The following is a 24,803-nucleotide window of genomic DNA, read 5'->3' on the forward strand; positions in this document are numbered from 1 at the left end:
CTATGAGCGGGTGTTTTTACACCTGCCCTTGCGGGACCAGCTTCCTGAAGGACGACTCCATTTTGTCTCAGGGGAAATGGTGCCCAGTCTCTGTCTCTGACACACAAGGAGGACTGGCTTCCCACCCCTGGTCAAGTGGGACTAGAGAAGAGGCCTCCGGAGGGTCTGTGAGTCGCCAAGAGTCTCCCCTCAGCTGCCGGTGTTTGGAGCTTCTTCGGGGGCCCCTTAGGGTAGCTCAGCCATTCCTTTTCTTTTAATGGTATTTGTTAAGTGCTTACTATGTGCCAGGCACTCTTCTAAGCCCTGGGGCAGATACAAGTTAGGTTGGACACAGTCCCTGTCCCACATGGGGCTCATCCTCATTTTTCAGATGAGGTAACTGAGGCACAGAGAAGTGAAGTGACTTGCTTACGGTCACACAGAAGACAAGTGGCAAAGCCAGGACTAGAACCCAGGTCCTTCTGACTCCCAGGCCCGTGCTCTATCCAGTAGGCCACACTCCTCCTCTGTTCCTTGAGGTGGAGGGACTTGGTGAGCTCTTCCCTACTCACATCCCCTGGCGACATCATCAGCACCAGTCCACCCTCTCTTCCTCTTCCAGGAAGCCCACTCCTCACCCCTAAACTGGCCTGGCATCATGAAGATTGGACCCACTGGGGAAGGATAAGAACTCTAGCCAGGGCCCCGTGGACACCTGTGATGGCTGTTTGTCCAGTCTGAGCCTGGACGGTCTGACTTTTGGATGGTATCTCCCTCCGGCCAGTGTGGATGAGGGTAACATACGGAGATTTTCAGCCCCCAACTCTCTCCACCTCGGCACCGGCAGCCAAACCCTGCGGCTCAGAGTCACGCCTGCTTTCGAGGGAGCCTAGAGGGGAAGCAGTGGCTCTGAATCAAGGGAGGGGGGCAGAGATGATAATAATAATAATAATGTTGGTATTTGTTAAGCGCTTATTATGTGCAGAGCACTGTTCTAAGCGCTGGGGGAGATACAAGGTAATCATGTTGTCCCACATGAGGCTCACAGTTAATCCCCATTTTACAGATGAGGTAACTGAGGCACAGAGAAGTTAGGTGACTTGCCCACAGTCACACAGCTGACAAGAGACGGAGCCGGGATTCGAGCCCATGATCTCTGATTCCCAAGCCCAGGCTCTTTCCACTGAGATCTCAAGGGAGTGGGTCAGAGATCCTTCCCTCCCCTTGCCCAGTGGAGAAAAAATCGGTGCTCTGTGGCTTTCCACCCAAGCTTCCGTATGACATCACTAGATGATGCTGTGTGCATGGTGTGCTGCCCAGAGTGTGACATGCTTTGTTTGGCTACTCCCTGGGCAGTGAAGGGCTTCTGGGATGAGTGAGGGCCGCGGAAGTCTCCATGTCCTCCTCTCCCGTTTGCCTTCACCTGAAGCCAGAGAACGCCAAGGAGCTGGAAGGGGAAGAGCAGAAATGGAAATTTGGAGGATTGAAATGCTCTTTCCTCCCAGAATAAAGGTCACCAGCAGAACAGATGGATTCTTTTTTTTCCCCCTAACGAGAATCTGGGATCAAAGAGGGAAAGAAAAGGCAATAATGAATCTCAAAGCCTCTGCTCCCGCTGCCGTTTCTCTGACTGCCTCTCTCCCCCTCGACGGGATCCCTCCTATTTCTTTCCAAAGTCATCAATGTCCCCATTTTGCCGGTTGAGCTACGGAGAAAAACAAAACAAAAGACTTTTCCATCCGGATTTTTAACCTAACAATCCGTTCTCCCCGGACTGGAGAGAACTCAGGTCTTCCTATCGGCTTGCCGGTACCCGATGTGACAAAGCAGAATAGGAATTCGCTGTTCTCCGGTCGTTGGATCCCGCACTCGGAGTGGCTCTGAATAGGGGGACAATAACACTTCCCTGGATTCCTCTGCCCTCCCTTGACTCACTTCACGTCCCTGAGTGGTGCGTCACCATTTTTTCAGTCAGTCAGTGAGTCAGTCAGTCGGTTGTACATTTTGAGCTCTTCTGTGTGCAGAGCACTAGACTAAGGCTTGGGAGAGTACAATATAACAGACACATTCCCTTACAGTCTAGATGGGGAGACAGACATTAATATAAATAAATTATAGATCTGGACATTAGTGGTGTGGAGCTGGGAAGGGGGATGTATGAAGGAGCAAGTCAGCGTGATGCAGAAGGGCGTGGGAGAAAAGCAAAGGAGGGCTTAGTCAGGGAAGGCATCTTGGTGGAGAGGAAGGTTTCTTGGAGGAGAGGAAGCCTCATGGAGGAGAGAAATCCTCTTGAAGGGAGAAGGACTCTTGGAGGAGAGAATGTGTCTTGGAGGAGAGAAGGTTTCTTGGAAGCGAGAAGGCCCCTCGGAGGAAAGAGGGTCCCTTGGAGGAGTGAAAGACCGCTTGGAGGAAAGAAGGAATAGACCGCTTGGAGGAAAGAAAGACTCTTGGAGAGAGGAAATGAATTTTGGAGGAGAGAAGGTCTCTTGGAGGAGAGGAAGGCCTCTTTTCAGACCTAGTCAGAGCTCAGCTGCGTGGCCAGTGGCCGAGAAAAGACATGGGAAGAGCCTGCTTCAGGGCACACTGTCAGAAGGGGCGATCATGGGTGATAGTAGCCGTTTCAAGCTTGAAGGCCCCCCTCAGCACCCGCAGCCTATATCAGAAGAGACGCCCGTGTTCCCGGGAAACTGAAAGGGACATTCGATGGTTCTGGATCAAGTTCAGTGGTCAGGGATTCCTCCTACTACCCTGCCCCTGGAAAAACACTCAAAATTGGGAGGTTTCAACAGACTTCTGCGGGCAGGAAATGTGTCTATTATATTGTTATATCGTACTCTCCCAAGTGCTTAGTACGGTACTCTGCCCCCTGTAAGTGCTCAGTAAATACCACTGACTGACTGACTGACAGACATCATTATGGCATAAAGTGTTGTCATACTGGGCAGGAAGGGGTGGTGGATTTTTTCCTGCTTTGAGCTGTCACCCAGCTAAAGCCAGCCCTCCTTAAATCGATCACTGTGGTATTTATTGAGCATGTACTATGTGCAGAGCACTGTACTAAGTGCTTGGGAGAGTAAAATACAACCATCTTAGCCTAAGACAAACCCTCAGCGAGTGTGAGTCTCCTACATTTTGAGAGGCTCAGGTTTGCACACTGACCTAGGGAAAATTAGCGATGGTAAGTAGTATCCCATCATTGGGCAGGGATTTTCTCTATCTGTTGCCGAATTGTACATTCCAAGCGCTTAGTATAGTGCTGTGCACATAGTAGCGCTCAGTAAATACGATTGAATGAAAGTAGCAGTAGCAATTGCCGAATGCAACATGCTACACTAAGCACTTGGGACAGTTTAGCTGAATCATGGGGTGCATCCTTTGCCCTCACTGAGCTTACACTCTAGCTGGGGAGTCAGACCCCAAAAATACTGCCGGGAGTCTGAACAAAACTGATTGTCCAAGCCCACTGGGGTGAAGCAAGCTCTGATCCTGCAGAATTGCAAAACCACAGATGCTAGGGCTGTTTTTAGCCCTCAAAAGTAAGGCTCGCCTTAAAATAGCAGTCTGAGAATTACATTCTAACACTGGCAGCTGCAATCGCTCCCTGTCGTCCCCTCTCCTTGTGCACGGGGCTAAAAACGGGGGCGGAGGTCAGAATAGTGTCCTCACGGCCTTATTCCAGGTGCCTGTGCCTCTGCCTTTCCTCCTCTTCCTCTTCTCGCTTCCCCCTGCCTGTCCTGCTCATCTGTCCTCCCTTGCCTTCCCTTTCTCCTCTCTTTGCAAATTATTTGGGGCCGCCCCGCCTTCCTGTAAAATTGTAGGCTCCTTACAGGCGGGGATCATGTTTCCTCTATCACACTCTCCCAAGTGCTTAGTGCAGCGTTCTCCTCACAGTAGGTGCTCCACAAATACCATCGATTGACTGAATTCTGTCTGTCTGTCTGAGCCCTGGACTCCGTGTTCTGTCTGCATTCCCAGGGACACTGGTGAAAGCCTCTAGTGGGGTCTGTGGGTTCCTTTAAATTTCTCCTAAGCCCTTCAACTCTGGCACAGGCTGCTGCTTCCATGAGGTCATCCAACAAACCACCTCTTCCCACTGGATTATTGGGGCTACTGGGGGAATCTCAACAACTATTCATTTTAATGAAGGGTTTAAAGGAAATGAGCTCAACGTCTAGGGCAGGAAGCCCCCAAAGCTGAATGAAAGGCTCGACAGCGTGAGTTATGCCACGACCGGGTCAGGCCCGCGGTCTGCCCGGCCCAGGACTCCGTCCCTGGCAGTGGCACCAGGACCCTTAGGAGAACAGGTGCTTGTTGTCCTTCGGGTCTCCCATCTTTCTGGTAAGGGATGGACCATCCAACACCCTGACTCTCCCTCCCCATCCTGACTAACCCTCTGGTGATCCAGGATGGACCATTCGACAACCTTCCTCTCCCCTCTCCACCCCTGACTCTCCCTCCGATGACCCAGTGTGGACCATCCAACACCACTCACTCTCCCTCCGGTGACCCAGGATGGACCATCTGACACCCTTGTCTCTCTCCTTCCCATCCCTGACTCTCCGGTGACCCATCATGGATCGTCCAACGCTCTTCACCCTCCCTCAGATGATCCAGGATGGACCATTCGACACCCCTCTCCATACCTGACTCTCCCTCCGGTGACCCAGCATGGACCATCCTACACCCCCGACTCTCCCCTCCCCAACTCTGACTCTCCCTCCAGTGACCCAGGAAGGACTCAACCTCCAGAGACCATCTGTCTAAGAACGTCTCCAAACTCTTCTTGAACCTACTGATATTTCCAGTCTGCTCATCTTCCCGAGGGAGCGGAGTCCATAAGAAGGGCTAAAGTGGGAGAGGCAAGCAGGAGAGAATCGAATCACACTCCTAGCTTTGGCTCACACACGGGGCCGGATGCTGTCCTTTGGAGAACACTGCTTTCCAGGGTCCAGGCTCCCCCGTTTCGGAAGGTGCATGGTTACAAGTCTGTCTGCTCCTGGAAGGGGCTGCAGAGGAGGAAAAAATACGTTAAACAGGGTACTTGGTCCTGCCCGAGCCAGTATTGGAGAATGTGAGTCTACTGCTAAGAGAGAACCAAACGGTCAAGAGACCAAGCGTGTTTACAGCCTGCTAAGCGTCCCTCTAGACGTAGCCGCCGGACAGGACCTTGAAAGTGCCCGCTGGACCCGGCCTCGGGGCATACGTTGTTATATTATAGTCTCCCGTGCGCTTAGTACAGTGCTTTGCACACAGTAAGCGCTCAATAAATATGATTGAATGAATGAATGAGTATAATCAGAAACCCCTTTCAAGTTCAGCATTCGGGTAAAAGGTACCATGTCTGTGTTTGAGGAACCACCCGCTATCCCAAACTCCCCGTCCCCTCCTCCGGACTAAACTTTTAGTCTCTCCAACGGAGCCCCCCTTCCCAAAGCTCAGACACGCAAATCCTCCCGCCTGTGCGCCCCTCGTCCGTGACGTGTGGACGTGGGTGTCTGTCTTTTTTTAGCCGGCCTGCCTAGAGCCTTTGGTGATGGTGACGGCTGACCAAAATAGGTTCCGTTAAAATGGACCGCAGAGAAGGGGGCGAGGTGAACCCTGTCCCCTGGAAAGATTAAGAGTTTCCTTCAGAGGCCCCTGCTCGCTGAGTCACTCCCAATCAAGTCCCACACGGCTCTTGCTGAGTCAAACCCTGACAATTGGGAATGCCAGGAGGAGAGAGGAGGCTCACGGGAGGAAAGGCTGCTGCAGAGGCCCAGGGAAGAAGCAAATAGAGAAAGAAAGAAAATCAAGAGTAAAAGGAAAACTCAAAAACAAATGGGGCAGAGTGGGGAGGATGTATGTGTGTGAGAGAGTGTGTACCTACTTGTGTGTCCTGTCTAGTTTCTATTTAAAAAAAACAACCACCTGTGGGATCATCAGAAGAGGCTGCAGAACAGTAATAAGATTAAAAGTGAAGAGGATGAGGGTAGTTTAGGCTGGGTAAGAAATGGGTGACAATAACTTCAAGGTTGCAAAGAGAGGTTAGCAGAATAATAATAATAATAATAATAATAATGTTGGTATTTGTTAAGCGCTTACTATGTGCCGAGCACTGTTCTAAGCGCTGGGATAGACATAGGGGAATCAGGTTGTCCCACGTGGGGCTCACAGTCTTAATCCCCATTTTACAGATGAGGGAACTGAGGCACAGAGAAGTGAAGTGACTTGCCCACAGTCACACAGCCGACAAGTGGCAGAGCTGGGATTCGAACTCATGAGCCCTGACTCCAAAGCCCGTGCTCTTTCCACTGAGCCACGCTGCTTCTCCCCGTCGGTCGTTCCCATTTCCACAGAGGATTAACATAGGGGAAATCCTCCCCGTCTCTCATCCGTCATTATCTTTGACTACTCCAACTCTCTCAAGCCCAAATCCTGACGGTTCTTCCTTCACAACTCCTCCAGAATCCATCCCTTCCTCTCCATCCGAACAGCCCCTCTGCTGGTCCAAGCATTTGTCCTAGCACAGGTTGATTACTGCAGACCTCCCTGCCTCTAGGCTCTTCCCTCTCCCATCTGCACTTCACTCTGCTACCTGGATTCTTTTTCTAAATCTTCATTTTTCCCACGACTCCCCACTCCTCCGAAACCTCCAGTTAGTGGCCCATTCTTCTCCAGGGAATCCCAAAACTCCATCGTCCCTCTCCCTGCCGCTTATCCTTGTTCCTCTCTCGTTACAACCCGGCTTGCACTTTTCTCTCCTCTCAACAAGATTGTTTCCAACCTATTAACTTGTACCTACCCCAGCACTTAGCTCAGTGCTTTGTACACTGTATGCATTTAACAACTACTACCATTATTATTATAATATTACAATAATATAATAATAAGATAATGAAGTCTACCGTGTCTCGTTCTCATCTCACTCAACACTGACCTCTTGCTCACACCCTTCTCTCTGCCTGGAACTCTCCTTTCACATCTGGCAGACCGACACTCTCCTTATCTTCAAAGCCTTTCCAAAATCACATCTCCAGGAGGCCTTTTCTGGTTAATATCTCATCTCCCCACCCTATTTTTCCCTCTCTTGCCACATCAACACTTCCATGTCACCTAAGCAGTTAGGTACCATGCCGTCCACTCGAACTTGTGTGCTTATGTACATGTCTTCAAACTTACTTATGTACTTATGTACATGTCTTCAAACTCTGTGGTTTTTCCCTACCTAGAATTTGGGGGTCCATTTCCCCCACTAGACTCCAGGCTCGTTGAGGGCAGGGATCATCTCTAGTTACTGTAATGTGCACCTAGGGGTTTAGAAGCTGAGTGGCCTTGTAGAAATGATGATTACTGTGGTATTTAAGTGTTTATCATGCGTCAAGCACTGTACTAAGCAGATCAGACAGAGTTACTTTCCCACAAGGTGTTCCTAATTTAAGGGGGGGTGGGGGGAGGCAGTTATCCACATTTTTATAGATGAGGAAACCGAGGCCCAGACAAGTTAAGTGACTTGCTCCAGGTCACACAGCAGGAAAATGGCAGATCCGGGATTAGGGTCGAGTCTCTTTACTCTTTCGACTAGACCATGCTACTTCTCGTGATGATGCTGATGATCTTATTTGTTAAGCGCATATTCTGTGCCAAGCACTGTTCTAAGCACTGGGGTAGACACAAGGTAATCAGGTTGCCCCACGTAGGGCTCACTCCCCATTTTACAGATGAGGTAAGTGAGGCCCAGAGAAGTGAAGTGACTCGCCCAAAGTCACACAGCTGACAAGTGGCGGAGCCGGAATTAGAAACCACGACCTCTGACTCCCAAGCCTGGGCTCTTTCTACTTAGCCATGCTGCTTCTCATGAGGCAGACTCTTTACACTGCAGTTTCCTCGTCTATAAAATGGGAATAAAATACCTGCCCTTTCTCCCTCTCAGACTGTGAGCCTCGTGCGGGTCAGAGACCGTGTCTGATCCACTTATCTCATGTCCATCCCAAAGCTTAGCAACGATGCTCAGTGCCAAGCCAGGGCTCAATAAACACCTCAGCTCACTGAGAGAAAACTGAAATGGGCCAGCCCAACGGGCGCTCACAGATTCTCCCCAAACGGTGTCCGTGAGAAACGGACACGGCCGCGGGGTTTCTGAGGAGATGTCGTGGGAGACTGACTTGGGAACTGGTACGCTACCCTTCCCAGCTGATGGGATTCCCAGACGTAGGGATGGAACCCCTCCAAACTCCAGCTGACAATAACAGATGGCCGGAACTCCTCCGCGGGCGGGGAAAGGCTTCCTGTCCCGGAGCTTCTGGCCCGGTCGGAGCCCTCCCCGAGGGAGTGGAAATGAGCTGAACGGAGACGCTCCATGGCCGGCTCACGGGAAAGGGGGATTTAAAGCCTCGAGTTCCAGGGTGCTCGAGGCCCGGCGGCCTATGGGATTGCGGGGGCCAGGGTGGGGTCTCGACTTTCTCCCAAGTGCTTAGTACAGTACTCTGCACACAATAATAATAATAATAATCATCGTGGCATTTGTTAAGCACTTACTATGTCCCAGGCACTGTCTAAGTGCCGGGTTGGACACCAGCAAATGGGATTGGACCCAGTCCCTGTCCCACAGTCTTAATCCCCATTTTACAGATGAGGTAACTGAGCCACAGAGAAGCGAAGTGACTTGCCCAAGATCACACCGCAGACAAGTAGAGGAGCCGGGACTAGAACTCACATCCTTCTGACTGCTGGGCCTTTGCTCTATCCACTAGGCTGTGCTGCTTCTTCAGTAAGCACTCAGTAAATACCACTGATTGATCGAATGATTTCTCCTGGCAAATGTCACCTTGTCAGGTGCATTTAATGGGGAGGTGGTGCCTCGGTTGCCCCCAGGGCTGTTCTGAATCAATGAAAGCCTGAAGGATCGAGTGGATGGTTAATGGGACTGTGGGGCAAGAGTTCTTCTTGCGGATGGAAAAGAAGGGGCAGCTTCCCACCCTGAGGAACAGGAAGTGAGAAAGAAAGTGTAGCCTAGTGGACAGAGCACAGGTCTGGGAGTCAGAGGGACTTGGGCCCTAATCCTGGCTTCATCGCTAATCTGCTGTTTGACCTTGGGTAAGTCGATTCACTTCCTGAGCCTCAGTTCCCTCCTCTGTGAATTGCGCGTTAATACTGCGAGCCCCATGTGGGACTGTGTCCAACCTTATCAGTTTGTGTTTACCTCAGCACTTAGTACAGTGCTCGGCACGAATTGAGTTCTTACGAATGCCATTAAAAAAAAAAAGTGGGCAAGGACCACCAGGAGATGAGGGGATGCCCTATGGGGAGGGGCAAACGGGGTGTAGGGAGCCCCGCTCCTCCCAGCGGGTGGAACTCAGGGGGTGCCCTGAAAGGGTGTGAGCAGTCGCTGAGCCCTGGCTCGGTTTGAAAAGAGATCTTCCTCTCCTCCAAGAGGCCCTCTCTCCTCCTGAGAGGGACGGGGGACCCTGTGACGTAGAAGTGGAGCAATTGAGTGTCCCACCAGGGAGGCTGCGTCCAGGTGTCGGGCTGGGGGCCGGAGGGGGAAGGGGTGACGATCTAAGCCCCACTCTCCCGCTCCTCAAACCTCTCCGCTCTCCCCGGACCGATGGACGCTGCCTCTCTTCAGCGGCGCTGGAGGGCGGGTGGGCATCAGCACCTTGTTGATCAGCACACTTAGAGAAACAATGTGAGGTAGTGGCTAGAGCACGGGCCTGGCAGTCAGAAGGTCATGGGTTCTAATCCTGCCTCTGCTACATGTCTATCGTGTGACCTTGGGCAAATCACTTAACTTCTCTGTGCCTCAGTTACCTCGTCTGTAAAATGGGGATTGAGAGTGTGAGCCTCACGCGGGGCAGGTACCGTGTCCAACTTGATTTGCTTGTGTCCACCCCAGCGCTTAGTACAGCACCTAGCACATTGTAAGTGCTTAACAAATATCATCATCATCATCATCATCACCCTGAGGGAGGCCTATTTTCTGAAGCCTCACACAGTCTCTGAAGGGACAGCTTCAGGCACCTCTGAGGCAGTGTCACTAAATCCTGAGAATCAGCCCGGCCTAGTGGCTGGAGCTCAGGCCTGAGAGTCAGAAAGACCTGGGTTCTAATCCCGGCTCCGCCACTTGTCTGCTGCGTGACCTTGGGCGAGTCGCTTCTCTTCTCTCCGCCTCAGTTACCTCCCCTGGAAAATGGAGATTAAGAATGTAAGCCCCATGTGGCTCAGTGCAAAGAGCCTGGGCTTGGGAGTCAGAGGTCATGGGTTCAAATGCCGGCTCGGCCACTTGTCAGCTGTGTGACTTTGGGCAAGTCACTTAACTTCTCGGTGCCTCAGTTACCTCATCTGTAAGATGGGGATTAAGACTGTGAGCCCCACGTGGGACAACCTGATTCCCGTGTCTACCCCAGCGCTTAGGACGGTGCTCGGCACGTAGTAAGCGCTTAACAGATACCAGCATTATTATGTGGAACAGATACCGTGGCCAACGTGATTATCGTGGATCCGTCTCAGTGCTTAGGACAGGGCCTAAGTAACAGGAACATAGTAAATGTTTAAAAAAATACTATTAAGAAAAAGAGTCAGAAAAATTGTCCTGCCAACCCACTGGTGGATCTGTGGGCTGCGCTGCCCTCTGTTGGGGTGAACCGGCAATGCTCGTGTCTCAAAACTCCCTGCCAGTCGGAACCAGCAAGAGGGGGAAACTGAGGCAGAATTCATCCTGCGAGGAGAAAAGGCTCGGGCCATCAGGAGGGACTTGGGGCCGGCTGACGTCAGGGGCTGGTATAAGCTCACCGTGGGTGGGGAATGTATCTATTGTTATTGGGTACTCTCTCTCAAGCGCTTAGTATAGTCCTCTAGACCCGGTAAGCGCTCAATAAATAAGACCGGACCGAGTGATTCAAGGGTCCATAGAGCCGATAACCGGAAAGCAGTCTGATCGGTCAGTCGTATTTATTGAGTGCTTACTGTGCGCAGGACACTGTATTAAGCTTTTGGGAGAGTACACTATCACAAAGTTTGATAGATGTATCCCCTGCCCTCAGCGAGCTTTCGGTCTAGAAGGGGATCGATTGCTCATTCCCTGAGCAGTCAATCCGCATTCCCCCACCCTTTCGGGTATCCAGGGCCAATGACCCCAGGAAGGCAGCCCCAGGGGCCTGTCCAAGATGAAAATCATCTTTCCGATAAACACCGGCTCTTGAGAGAGGTGAGGGCAGTATGATCTCGGGGAGAGCGCCTGCAACGGGAAATCCCAGTTTTCTTCCGGCACCTGCCTGCTGCGTGTCCTGGGCCAAGTCATTTAGCTGCTCTGGGACTCGGTGCCCTCATCTGTAAAATGGTTCCGAGAGAGGTTAAGTGAGTTGCTCGCGGACCCACGGCAGGCCGCCAAGCCAGAGGTCGGACTGGGGCCTGGCTTTCCTGACTCGATCGGAGGTCAGGCTGCCCCTCCGAACCCTGGGGTTGCTTGGGGTACGCCAAGGTGACGGGGCCATTCTATGAGAAGCGGCGTAGCTCAGTGGAAAGAGCCCGGGCTTAGGAGTCAGAAGTCGTGGGTTCGTATCCCAGCTCTGCCACTTATCAGCTGTGTGACGGTGGGTGAGTCACTTCACTGCTCTGTGCCTCGGTTACCTCATCTGGAAAATGGGGATGAAGACTGTGAGCCTCATGCGGGACAACCTGATTAGCCTGTATCTACCCCAGAACAGTGTTCTGCACATAGTAAGTGCTAAACAGATACCAACATTATTATTATGTCTGGGCACCAAAGGGAAGAGAAGCTTGGCAGTCACATTGGGGCAGTTGTGCCCCCCTTGGCTTCCCGGGTGAGGGACAGATATGGGAAGAGAGAGCGAGGAAAGGGAGAGGCAGAGGGAGAGGAATCTTGTCTGTTATACAGTGACTGGCACATAGTAAGCGCTGAACAAACACCATCATTATTAGACTGTAAGCCCGTCAATGGGAAGGGACTGTCCAAGCACTTAGTACAGTGCTCTGCACATAGTAAGCGCTCGATAAATACTATTGAATGAGTGATTATGTTCACTCCCAGTACTTAGTACAGTGCTCTGCACACAGTAAGTGCTCAATAGAGATGATTGAGAAAGTGAGAGAGAAAAGGAGAGGAAAGAGAGGGGGAGTAGTCAAACTATCAATTGGTTGTATTGATTAAAGATAATGTGTATATACTTTCTAGGGGGAACTCTATCCTTCTGCCTGTCTCTCCTTGTCGATCTGTCCCTGCACCTCCATCTCTGTGAGTCTTCTCTGTTTCTGTCTCTGTGTTTCTCCTGTCTGCTTGTCTCTGTCTTCTGTCTCTGCCCATCTCTCCCTGTGTATCTCTCTGTCCTTGCCTCGCTCTCTGCTTTTCCGTCTGTCTGTCTCTCCCCTGTTCTGTCAGTAATAATAATTGAGGTATTTAATTTAAGTGCTTATTATGAGCCATACCCTGGGGTAGATACAAGATGATCAGGTTGGACACAGTCTCTGTCCCACATGGGGCTCGCGGTCTAAGTAGGAGGGAGAACAGGTATAGAATCCCCATTTTGCAACTGAGGGAACTGAGACCCAGAGAAGTTGGGTGACTTAGCCAAGATCACACAGCAGGCAAGTGCAGGGTGGGATCGGAACCCAGGTCCTCTGAGTCCCAGGCCTGTGCTCGATTCACGAGGCCAAGCCGCTTCTGCGGATCCTGCAGTGTGACCCTCGAAGCAGATGGTTTGCAGGATGAAACCAGAGAACAAGGGTACATATTTTGCTACTGTTTCCCGGCGGGAAGTCGCTGCGGGGTTGGGCCGGCGTTGGGATAGAGGGAGAGGAGGGGAATGTCGGTGAGGGGGAGCCGGGCCAGGGAGGACAGCCGCCTCCGTCGGTTAGAAGACACGCTTCACGGCCCCAGGAGGAATGGGCGATCCTCGGGCAGAGATGGATTTCCCTTCCTTGCTGGGAAACCGCTTGGAAACAAGAAGGACGGGAAGTAGTTTAACAGCCGTGTCCGGCTGGCTTCCTTCCAGGCGACGAGGAGCCGGGGCTGCCGGACCTCACCGCTCCCAGGGAGGCTCAGTGCTTTGCGAACCCCGGCCCCGCTGGTCCACCGGGAGGCTGGACCGGGCCGGGGGCTGGGGTGGGCCGGGAAGCCCCATGGTTGGGGGGAGCCTCCGGACTCCATCTTCAGCGCGGCTCAGTGCAAAGAGCCCGGGCTTGGGAGTCAGAGGTCATGGGTTCTAATCCCATCTCCGCCACTTGTCAGCTGTGTGACTTTGGGCAAGTCACTTCTCTGTGCCTCAGTTACCCATCTGTAAAAAGGGGATTAAGACTGTGAGCCCCACCTGGGACAACCTGAACCCAGCTCTTAAAACAGTGCTTGGCACAAAGTAAGTGCTTAACAAATACCATCATCATCGTTATTATTATTATTCTCTCCCTGACTCGGTCGAATGATTCCCAGGAGCGGAGCCGGAGAACTTAGCATGGCCGTGGGCTCCGTGAGGCAACCGTTACAGGGCAACTCCTCCGAGGGCAGACAGCCTGCCTTCCTCCTTGGCTACAGTGCTTAATACAGTGCTCTGCACACAGTGAAGTTGCCCGGTACAGTGCCCTGCACACAGTGCCCAGCACAGTACCCACAGTGAGTTGTTCAAGTGCTCTGCTGTGCCCGCAGTGAATGCCCAGATCAGTGCTCTGCCCTCACTGAGTGCCCAGGACAGTGCTCTGCCCACAGTGAATGCCCAGGACAATGTTTACCCACAAGAGTTACCCAGCACAGTGTTCTGCTCAAAGGAGATAGCACGTACGGTGCTCTGGACTCCACTGGTGCTCCTCACAGCCCCAACTGAGTACTCTGATAGACCCAGAAGATGCTCGGTAAATACCTCTGGTTAAACCATCGCTCTCCCCTTGCTAAAGTACAAGCCCCTTTGCTTCCAAGGGCCAGTATTAGGAAGAGAACTCGGAGGGTCAGAAGCAAGTGGGTGGTTGGTAGGATGGGGTTGGGGTGGGGAGAATGAGCGCATGGGCTTGGCGGTACTGGAGTTCTGCTCCCTAAATAGTTCTCCCAGTGGGACCGAGTCCGGGGAGCGTTGGATCCGCTGACCGATTTATTTTGGCCCAGCATGTTTCCCTCAGGCAGAGCGGCCTGGCCGCTCCCGAGGGTGGGCGGGGGGCGGTGGAGGAGGTGACACCCGGTGGAAGAAGTGACACCCGCCCCCATTTGCATCCTGTCCCCGGGGACGGCCTTGGTCGGAAAGAGCCTCACGAGGGGCTGGTGGGCCCGGGGTTGGGCGAAAGGCGGCCTTCCTCCCTGCCCGGACCCTGCCTCAAGGGTCGCTTGGTATGAATCTCCCTTGCCCCCACCAACGCCCTCCCTCCGAGTGGGGAACTGGGGGTGATCGTTCTCTGGGTGGACCGAGGGGCCGCCCTCTGGGGTCTGTGTCTGTCTGTCGTCCCCTTCCAACGCCGGAGAAGGGGTGTGGGGAGCAGAGAGACGGAGCCCCTGGGGCTGTCGAAATGGAAATTTTTACTTGGGGTGAAGGGTGGGTGGGGGGAGAAAAAAGAAGAAAGGGAGGGAGGGAGGAAGGGAAAGAAGATGGGAGGAGGGAAGAGAGAGAGAAGGAGGGAGGGAGAGAAAAGGGGAGAGAGGGAGAGAGCAAGCAGGCTGGCCCTAGTCCAGCCCAGCCCACTCCTTCTCATCTCCATCCTCCTCTTCCTCCTCCTCCTCCTCCATCTCCTCCGGGTGCCCGTGTGAAGTCAGCTTTGGCTGAGGCTCTGGCCGGCCTGCTTCCGAAGACATAAACCTGCCATCCCCGGCGCCAGGGCAGTGAGACGTTGGAGGCCGACAGCTCGCTCCTCCGCAAGGGCAGCTTGCCCCCTGTGGGTCCTGTCCTCCTCTCCCCTCCCCTCCCGCCCCCCCATCCTCTCAGCCCCCTGCAGAAGGCCAGCTCGCTCATTCATTCATCCAATAATATTTATTGAGCCCCCAATGGTCTTTCCATCCCCTCTCCTCCCGCCCCGCACCCTCTCAACACCCCCACCCCGGCACACAGCGCCAGGGTCGCGTCTCCTGTGTTTCCGGGGGAGGGGGTCTTTGGCAGGTTCCTGAACCTGCTTGACCACAAAAGATCCAACTCTCCGCCCTCACTGCCCTCTCCGGGCAGCTAGCTTCCCCCGGGTGCCTTACAGTCACGCTTCACAGCTGAACCAGCCAACAGGCCGGAACTCTTCCAGAATCAGCACCGACAGTATGTACTGGACTCCTACTGGGTGCGGAGCACTGTACCAGGGATTTCCTGGTTGCAGAGCACTGTCCTGGGGGCTTCCTGGATACAGAGCACTGTCCTGGGGGCTTCCTGGGTGCAGAGCACCATATTGATGATAGTTGGTTTTTGTTAAGTAGAGAACTGGCGGATACGGGTTTAGAACCCAGGTCCTTCTGCCCTCCCAGGCCTGCGATTTTTTCACTAGGCCATGCTGTATTTACTGAACGCTTACTGTGTGTGCAGAGCACTGTACTAAGCGCTTGGGAGAGTACAACTGAACAGAATTGGGTCGCGTTGCCCGATCACAACGAGCTTACAGTCTAGAGGGGGAGACAGATATATAAATAAATCATGGATATGTACGTAAGTGCTGCGGGCTGAGTGTGGGGTGAATAAAGGGTGCAAATCCAAGTTCAGGGGTGATGCGGAAGGGAGAGGGAGAAGAGGAAATGAGGGTTTAGTCGGGGAAGGCCTCTTGGAGGAGGTGTGCCTTTAAATAAGGCTCTGACTATTCTCGAGAACAAAACCAGTAGGCCTGGGAGAGGAGGGTCCCAAGCACTGCGGTCGGTGCTCTCTCTGCAGTAAGCGATCTATGGATACCACCGACTGATCGATTGCTTGATGAATGTGTCAGAATGATGCTTCAGTCAGTCGGTCAATCCTACTCATTGAGCACTTACTGTGTGCAGAGCAGTGTACTAAGCGCTTGGGAGAGGACAATATAACATCAGACACATTCCCCGCCCACAATGAGCTTTCAGTCTAGAGGGGGAGACAGAGATTAATAGAAATAAATAAATGACGGATATGGACATAAGCGCTGTGGGGTTGGGAGCGGGGATGAATGAAGGGGGCAAGTCAGGGGGACGCAGAAGGGAGAGGGAGAAGGAGAAAGGAGGGCTTAGTCAGGGGAGATCTCTGACTGACGCTTCTGCCCCGGCAGGCTGCAGGGAGAATCTCCCTGGAGCATCTCTGGAGGCCTGGGCCCTGGTGGAACGGACCAGGGACCCCTCCGTCTTAGCCGCCGGCGTGCTCGCCCTAGACAAGACTCCGTCTTCTTCCGTCTCCTCCGAGAGGCCACCAGGGACCCTTCGCTCTCTTCGTCGGGGTCACCGGAAGCCGCCGAGAAACCAAAGGTCTCCCTTTTGCATCCCAGAGTCCCACGCTCAGGAAATAACACTTCTCAGAATGCCAGGGAGTGGGGCATCCCTAGGCCAGAAAGGGGCGGAGACTTTGTCCCGCTGCCACTAGCTTCCCTGCTTGGTTTCAGTGGGTTAAGGACGTTCTGTCTTAATTGGCTGTAAAACCAAATGAGAACCATCTTCTGAGCCTAGGTTATTCATCTCATTTCCTGTTTTCTATCTTTTCTGCAATTTCCGCCTTTGAAAAACAGTATCAGGATTTCTCCTTGAAGTCCCCCTTGGGAAAGCTGGGAAGGTTCTCTGTCAGAACCTTTGGGAGTTTCCAGGAAAATGGATTTTGCAAATCCTGTCTGCCCCTCCAAACGCTGAGCTGACTTTCAGCTAGGGGGAAAGCAGCCCTCCACTGGGCCCAGAGCAAAGGGGGATGATGGCCTTTAACCAAGGGCGGGCAGGGCGGCCTAGTGGAAAGACCCCGGGTCAAGGAGGCAGGGGTGACCCCAGCTTCTGGTCCCAGCGCGGCCCCTGGCCTGCTGCGTGACCGTGGACAAGTCGCTGCACCTCTCTGGGCCTCCGATTCCTCTTCTTGAAAAAGAAGACAAGATCTCTTCTCTCCTTTCGTCTTAGTCCGTGAGCCCCATGTGAGGTAGGAATTGTGTTCAATCTGCTGGTCTTGCATTTACCCCAGCGCGTAGCACAGTGCTTCGGCCCCAAGCGGGTGCTTCATAAACACCAGAATAATTCTTAATTATTACGGTGACTATCCTTTCGGTGTGTGATGGGTCCTCCGAGATGCGCCGTGGCCAGGGGGCGGGAGAACTGAGGAAGCGACTACCATCACAGGCACAGAGCAAATGGTTTCTGTCGAGACTCTCTCTTTTTTTCTTTCTTTCTCTCTCTGCGCTCCCGCCTTTTCCCTCTCACCCCCCGCCATCCCTCCTGGCTCCTGAGCATGGGTTGGAATCTGTAGTGATGCTTCCTAGTGGCAGAGAACATTTTGTCTTCATCCTCTAAGGGAAAGGCTTCAAAAAGCGAAACTTTAACGACTTCATCAAAGAGAAGTATTAAACCCGGAGAGAAGCAATAGTCTTGTCTGATTTGAGGCACAGCAGACATTTGTTTACAAGGGGTTGGTGTGTGTGCGTGTGTGGGTGTGTGTTCCCATCTACCTTAGGAGGGGTTTTGGACGCCCCTTTCCTCCCCCACACTGGAATTTAATTATTCAAACATTCAAAAGTCTGATTTGGAGAATCTGCGGTTCTTTTACGTGCCCCCCTCCCTCCCGCCTCTCCCTGAAAAGGGAAATTGTGTTTTCCTCGTGGTCACAATTTTCATTCCTGCCCGGTCTACCCCATACCCACTCTAGGTTAGAACTTCTTGATTCTGAAAAGGGGAAATACAAAATTCAAAAGCAGATTCCAAACAGTTGTTTGCATCGCGGACTGGGCATATTGGCGTATCTAACGGCAAGGCCCACAATTAATAATACTAGAGCTTTCTCCCTCCCATCCTCTGAAACACTGCTGCTGCCTGCTGTGTGACCTTGGACAAGTCACTTAACTTTTCTGTGCTAAGTGCTTATGAAGCACCATAGCTTAGTGAAAAGAGCGTGGGCTTGGAGTCAGAAGACCTGGGTTCTAATCCCAACTCTGTCACTTGTCTGTTGTGTACCTTGGGCAGTTCACTGGCCTAGTGGATAGAGCATGAGCCTGGAAGTCAGAAGGACCTGGGGTCTAATCCCACTCAAAAGCAGATTCCATACAGTTGTGTGCATTGTGGACTGGGCATATTGGCGTATCTAATGGCAAGGCCCACAATTAATAATACTAGAGCTTTCTCTCTCCCATCCTCTGAAACACTGCTGCTGAGTGCTGTGTGACCTTGGACCTCGTTTAGTTTAAACGACGTTTAGCTAACGCCCAGCCAATTCAGCTATTCTTTTCTCTTTCTGTGTTTAACCATAAACGGGGCATTAACACATAGAATTTGGTTAAATGACTGCTGCCTTTAAGAATCGGGGAAGCAGTGTGGCCTAGTGGATAGAGCACGGGCCTGGCAGTCAGAAGGACTTGGATTCGAATCCAGCTCTGCCACTTGTCTGCTACAAGTCACTTCTCTATGCTTCAGTTCCCTCATCTGTAAAATGGGGATTGAGACTGTGAGCCCTCTGTGGGACAGGGACTGTTCCGACCCGATTGTCTTGTGTCTACCCCAGCGCTTAGAACAGTGCCCGGCACATAGTAAGCACCGCGGTTATTATTATGATTACCGGCCCAAACGCTCGGGGACACTAGTCATAACCAGGAAAATCCAATTTCCTCCAAGATTAAAAGCAGCCAGTGTCCCCTCAGAGGATGCATTCCAACTCGTCTCTTCCAGATCCCAGGCCCTGGAACGTTGTCCAGGGTGGGCTCGCCAGGTCCTCCAGAGAGGCAGGAGGAGGGATGAGCCGGATCGGGGGCAGGTGAGGGCAGCGGGGGAGAGTGCGGAGGAGACGGGCCGTGCCTTAAAGCTCGTCTGTTCAGTGTTTCTCGCAAGCCGAGGCTTGGGGCCCAGGGCCGTCGGTGCCAAAGATGACCAGGAAGAACTGCCTGTTCGCCAACCCCCAGAACGGCAAAGGTCAGCCGGGGCTGGGGCCCGGGGCCCCGGATTCCCCTCGGGAGGGTCTCTCGGGACCCCCGCCCTGTCGGGAGCGGGAACCAGTTGGAAGGCAGGCCCGCCCTGGCCAGCTGGGTACTTGACAGACATCTGGTGAAGATCACAAACCTCCGCGCCACTCGACCGGTCCAGCTCGCATCTGGATTCCTTCTCAGAAAAACAACTTTCTTCCATGACCCCCGTCCGTCTGTCCCGTCCCCGGAACGCGGGTTCCAGCTTGTTGGGCTCCCCAGGGGGCTGAGGGGGCGGGGGGCAGGAGCGGGCAGAGGTGGGGCCGGGATGCTTCGTGCCCCCGCGCCCCCAGAGAGGGGCCACAGGGACCGTGGGGGTCTGGAATTCCCTCCGCCCCATCCCGGCCCGGGATCTTGGGCCCCCGGTGATCCCTTCGTTCTTCCCCTCTCCCAGCCCCACAGCACCGATGTCCGTATCTGTCATTGATTTATTTATATCAATGCCTGTCTCCCCACCTCTAATAATATTAATAATAATAATGGTACTTCTTAAGCGCTTACTATGTGCCAGGCACTGTACTAAGCACTGGGATGGATACGAGCAGATCGGGTCGGACGCTGTCTTTCTCCCATGTGGGGCTCACGGTCTCAATCTCCATTTTCCAGATGAGGTAACTGAGGCACAGAGAAGTGAGGTGACTTGCCCAGAGTCACACAGCAGAATGATGTGTATATATCTATAATTCTATCTATTTATATTGATGCTACTGATCCCTGTCTGTTTTGTTGTCTGTCTCCCTACCTCAAGACTGTGAGCCCGTTGTTGGGTAGGGATCGTCTCTGTTGCCAAATTGTACTTTCCAAGTGCTTAGTACAGTGCTCTGCACACAGGAAGTGCTCAATAAATACGGTCGAATGAATGAATGAATGAATGAATGAATGAATGACAAGTGGTAGTCAAGTCCCGGACCTCGTCGGATAATCCAAAAATAAGAATATGAAAAGAGCGGCAGATTTAAAAGCGTTTGTTTCATAGGGATCGGTTCCTCAGAAAGTGGGGCTGTAGTTTGAGAAGATTTCCTTCGAGGCCCAAGCTTGCTCGTTTGCGCTGTGATTCCGGGGGCTTTCGGTGTAACGGGGCGTTTCTCGAAACGTGCCTTAAGGGTCACGGAAGGTGTCTGCGAATCACGTTCCGCTCCCAAAAACAAGCTAATCAGATCGGGCACGGTCCGTGGCTCACAGTCTCAATCCCCATTTTACAGATGAGATAACTGAGGCCCAGTGAAGTGATTTGCCCAGGGATCAGGCAGGAGACAAGCGGCGGAGCCGGGATGATCACCCGGGTCCTTCTGATTCCCGGGCCCGGGCTCTAGCCGCTAGGCCACGCTGCTTCTCGGTTGTAGTCAGGACACCGGCCCGGTCGAGGGGCCGAGCAGGTTGTGCTGTAGTGTCCGCTTCCCCTCCCTTCGGGTGAACCCCTCGGCTGCGTTCGGGGAAGAAGAGGAATGTAAGGAGGATGAAGGCCCTTTGTTACGGCCGGGTGTCTCCTCTCTGGTTGAGCGGTCCCTGGTCCCTGTCCGGTAGGCGATGGAGCGGTTGGGCGTGTTTGTCCTTCTCTCCCCCGCCACCCCACATCCTGTGAACGGCTGGGAGGACACGGAGCGAGGACATGGAGCGACGATAATAATAATAGTAATTTGGTATTTGTTAAGTGCTTACTGTGTGCAGAGGACTCTTCTAAGCTCTGGGGCAGATCCAGGGTCATCGGGTTGTCCCACATGAGGCTCACAGTCTTCATCCCCATTTTGCAGGTAAAGTAACTGAGGCACAGAGAAGTGAAGTGACTGGCCCACAGGCACACAGCTGCCGAGTGGCAGAGCCTGGATTCGAACCCGTGACCTGCGACCCCCAAGCCTGGGCTCTTTCCACTGAGCCACGCCGCTTCTCGTAATAATAATAATGTTGGTATTTGTTAAGCGCTCGCTACGTGCCGAGCACTGTTCTAAGCGCTGGGGGAGATACAGGGGAATCAGGTTGTCCCACGTGAGGCTCACGGTTAATCCCCATTTTCCAGATGAGGTAACTGAGGCACAGAGAAGTGAAGTGACTTGCCCACAGTCACACAGCTGACTGGTGGCAGAGCCGGGATTCGAACTCATGACCCCATGACCTCTGACTCCCAAGCCCGGGCTCTTTCCACTGAGCCACGCCGCTTCTCATGTGGATGTGGCGCGGGATTCCCAGACATGGGGAGGGGAAGGGTTCAGCTCTGGCCGTCGAAGCGGGGTGGGGACCTTCAAATCATCACCCTCGAGGTTTGGAGATTGTTCCTTTCTGCGGCCCGGTGCTCCTGGGACAGGCAGTTGAACAGAGAGAGCGGAGGGCCGGGAGAAGGGGAACAGGGGAGCGGGAGCAGCGGGGGGGAGAGAAGGTGGGGAGGAAGGGGGTGGGAGAGGAAGAGATGTAAGAGGGGAACAGGGGGAGAGAACCCCCCCCCCCCCCGCCCAAGCCCCCAGCAGGCAGCGGTGTGACACCAACAAGGGAAAACATCACACCAATTACCTCGGAGACGTCCCTGGTGTTTGTAAATATTGAAAAATCAGCCGAAGCTGCAAAGATAGCGACTCCCGGAGACGGTGACATGCCGCGAAGCTTCTGTTTAGGGGAAAATCATGATGTCTTTCTCCTGGCTCCCTCCTACTGAAAAAAGGACGAGTTACCCAAAAATAAATCTCTTTCGGGAACATCTGTCTCTTCTGAATCTTGCACAGCTGGGCGTGTGTGTTTGTGTGTGTTGCGTGTTTGTCAGGGAAGCGTGTCTGGGCTTGTACTTCACTTCTTTTTCTGCTTTCCTTGTTTATCTTTCTCCTTTTTCGTCCCTTTTTTATCTCTGAACTTATCTCTGACTCTTTCTATTTTGTTAATGAGGTGTCCATCCCCTTGATTATATTTATCTGGATGATGTTGTCTTGTTTTTGTTTTGTTCTGTTTTGCTCTGCCATCTGTTTCCCCCGTTTAGACTGTGAGCCCGTCACTGCGCCGGGATTGTCTCTATCTGCTGCCGAACTGTACATTCCAAGCGCTTAGTACAGTGCTCTGCACATAATAAGCGCTCAATGAATACGATTGAATGAATGAATGAATTTCTATCTCTGTCTCGGACTCTTTCTGCCTGTCTTTGTCGCTGCCTTTTCATCTTTTTTTAAAAAAAATGATATTTAAGTTCCTACTATGTGCCAGGCATTGTAATAATAATAATAATGTTGGTATTTGTTAAGCACTTACTATGTGCAGAGCACTGTTCTAAGCGCCGGGGTAGACACAGGGGAATCAGGTTGTCCCACGTGGGGCTCACAGTCTTAATCCCCATTTTACAGATGAGGGAACTGGGGCACAGAAAAGTGAAGTGACTTGCCCACGGTCACCCAGCTGACAAGTGGCAGAGCTGGGATTCAGACTCATGACCTCTGACTCCAAAGCTCGTGCTCTTTCCACTGAGCCACGCTGCACTGTACTCAGCAGTGGGGTAGATACAAGTTAATCAGGATGGACACGGTCCCTGTCGCACACTGAGGTACAGAGGAGTGAAGTGACTTGTCCAAGGTCACACAGTAGACAAGAGGCATTCTGACTTCCAGGCCCCGGGCTCTAACCGTTAGGGAAAGCTGCTCGTCCCTCTACCTCATTCTGACTCTCTCTGCCTCCGTCTTTCACTTTTCTTGCCTCTTCCTTCCCGAGTAGTTTAGATCTTTAGCCCGGCACCCCCGCAGCCTGCACCACAGTTCGAGTGCCCGAAAATATGGTTGTCCCCCCCGACTTTCCCCACCCAGGAGCCCTGCTACTGCTCTGTCTCCAGTATTTAGCTTCGTTAATGACACATCACTTCTGCTTAAACTGTCCCTCCCCCTGGAGTGCCACCCAACTAGATCCAACAGCCCAGTCTAGTGGAAAGAGACCGGGTCTGGGAGTCAGGGGACCTGGGTTCTAGTCCCGGCTCTGCCACATCCCTGCTGTGTGACCTTGGACGATGCGTTTCACTTCTCTGGGCCTCAGTTACCTCATCTGTAAAAGGGGGAATCAATACCCGTTCACCTTCCTACTTAGATTGTGAGCCCACGTGGGGCAGGGACCGTGTCCGACCCCATCGTCCCGATGCTTAGAACGGTGTTTGAGATATAGTAAATGTTTAACAAACACCATTATTATTATTTTTAGCCAAACCCAAAGGGGAAGTAGTCTAAGAGGAAAAGATATCGGGCTTCAAAAACCCAGATTCGTCTACTCAACTGCCCTCCCCTGGACCTTTATCGGGGCCAAAGCGCCTCAGGTTTGAAGTCTGACGTCCCGTCATGCTATTCGAGCTCAGTATCCCTTTCCGACGTGGCCGACACGAGCCCGTTATGTCACCGTGAGGTCAGACACACCTTAGAAAGACCGCTTAAGTCATGCCGGGTGAAAATAGTTACTCCCGACTGGTACGTCCAATTTATTCCTGGGAAAAGATTTCTACGAGAGGAAAAAACGAACCCAAGAGACCTGACAACCCAGGTTGTATTTCCCCAACAGCTCATCGGCAAACTCCGGGAATTCCCACGGCCCGAGGACGGCGCTCCAAGACCCGTCCGAGGCCACCTGGAGGATTGGGCCGGGGCCCAGTGTGGCCTGGTCCCGGGCTCTGACCAAGGTCCAAGAATGAAGTGAGACTGGAGCCACAAGAAGGAGCAACGGTATGTAGTGAGCGCCGTCGGAGGGCTAAGCGCTATACTAATCGCTTGGGAGAAAGAGTACGCCACCAGCGAAACACCCATTCCCACCCCACAAGGATCTCATTTTTCTAATGAGAAGCACCGTGGCCTAGTGGAAAGAGCACGGGCCTGGGAGTCAGACCCGGGTTCTAATCCCGGCTCCGCCACTTATCGGCTGGGTGACTTTGGGCAAGTCACTTCACTTCTCTGGACCTCAGTCATCTCATCTAAAATGGGGATTAAGACTGTGAGCCTTTTGTGGGTCTTGGACTACGTCCGATCTGATTAGTTTGCATCTACCCCAGCGCTTGGTACGGTGCCTGGCGCATAGTAAATGCTTAAAAAATACCATAAAAAATGACGTTGTGAAAAAGTGAAGGGAGGTGGGTCCCAACTTAATGCTCCCCCAAGGTTAAACCTCATTGCAGCCATTTTTCAGGCAATCAATCAGTCAATGGTCTTTTATTCTGGGTTTCCCAAGTATCTAGTACAGGTGCAGTAAGTGGATGCTTATCATACGCGGCGTGGCCTAGTGGAAAGAGCACTGGCCCGGGAATCAGAGGATGTGTGTTCTTATCCTGGCTCCCCTACGTGTCCGCTGTGTCACCTTGGGCAAGTCGCTTCTCCGTGCCTCAGTAACCTCATCTGTAAAATGGGGATTAAGACTGTGACCCCCATTTGGGACGGGCACGGTGCCCGACCTGGTTCCCTTTAATCTACCCCAGTGCTTAGAACAGTGCTTGGCACATAGTAAGTGCTTAACAAACACCACCATACCACGGGAAGGCGGAGTTTAATCAAGGAAGACCTGGAGGAGGCAGGTTTTCAGGAGGGCTCCGAAGCCGGGAGAGCCAGAGTCTGTCGGGTTTGAAGGGCACAGGCCCCGTCCGTTGGGTCTCCCCGCTTCAGTCCCGGAGCTCGCCCGCCCCCGCGAGACTACTTTTCCGCAGAAGGCCGCTGGTCTCGGAACTGGCCGCGTTTCCAGACTGCTGACGGGCAGGCTCTCCTCCCCCTCCCCACAGCGGGTCAGCACAGCCTCCCGGAGGCCGCAGCCAAGGCCCGGGACGCCCTGACGGCCCCCTCGGCAGACGAACGGGAGAAGCG

The 24,803-nt window shown here is 53.0% G+C and overlaps 1 protein-coding gene across 1 annotated transcript in view; it reads left to right on the plus strand.

Annotated features, from left to right (window-relative positions):
- THBS4 (thrombospondin 4) overlaps positions 1 to 24,803 on the plus strand; it is a 126,721-nt gene that overhangs the window by 14,414 nt on the left and 87,504 nt on the right. The window contains 1 exon segment of the mRNA XM_029058141.2: positions 23,521 to 23,681. The gene's annotated coding sequence lies outside the window, so the exon portion shown is untranslated.

The sequence above is a fragment of the Ornithorhynchus anatinus genome, chromosome 1 (assembly GCF_004115215.2).
Source record: "Ornithorhynchus anatinus isolate Pmale09 chromosome 1, mOrnAna1.pri.v4, whole genome shotgun sequence".
In the NCBI taxonomy this organism is placed as follows: Eukaryota; Metazoa; Chordata; class Mammalia; order Monotremata; family Ornithorhynchidae; genus Ornithorhynchus; species Ornithorhynchus anatinus.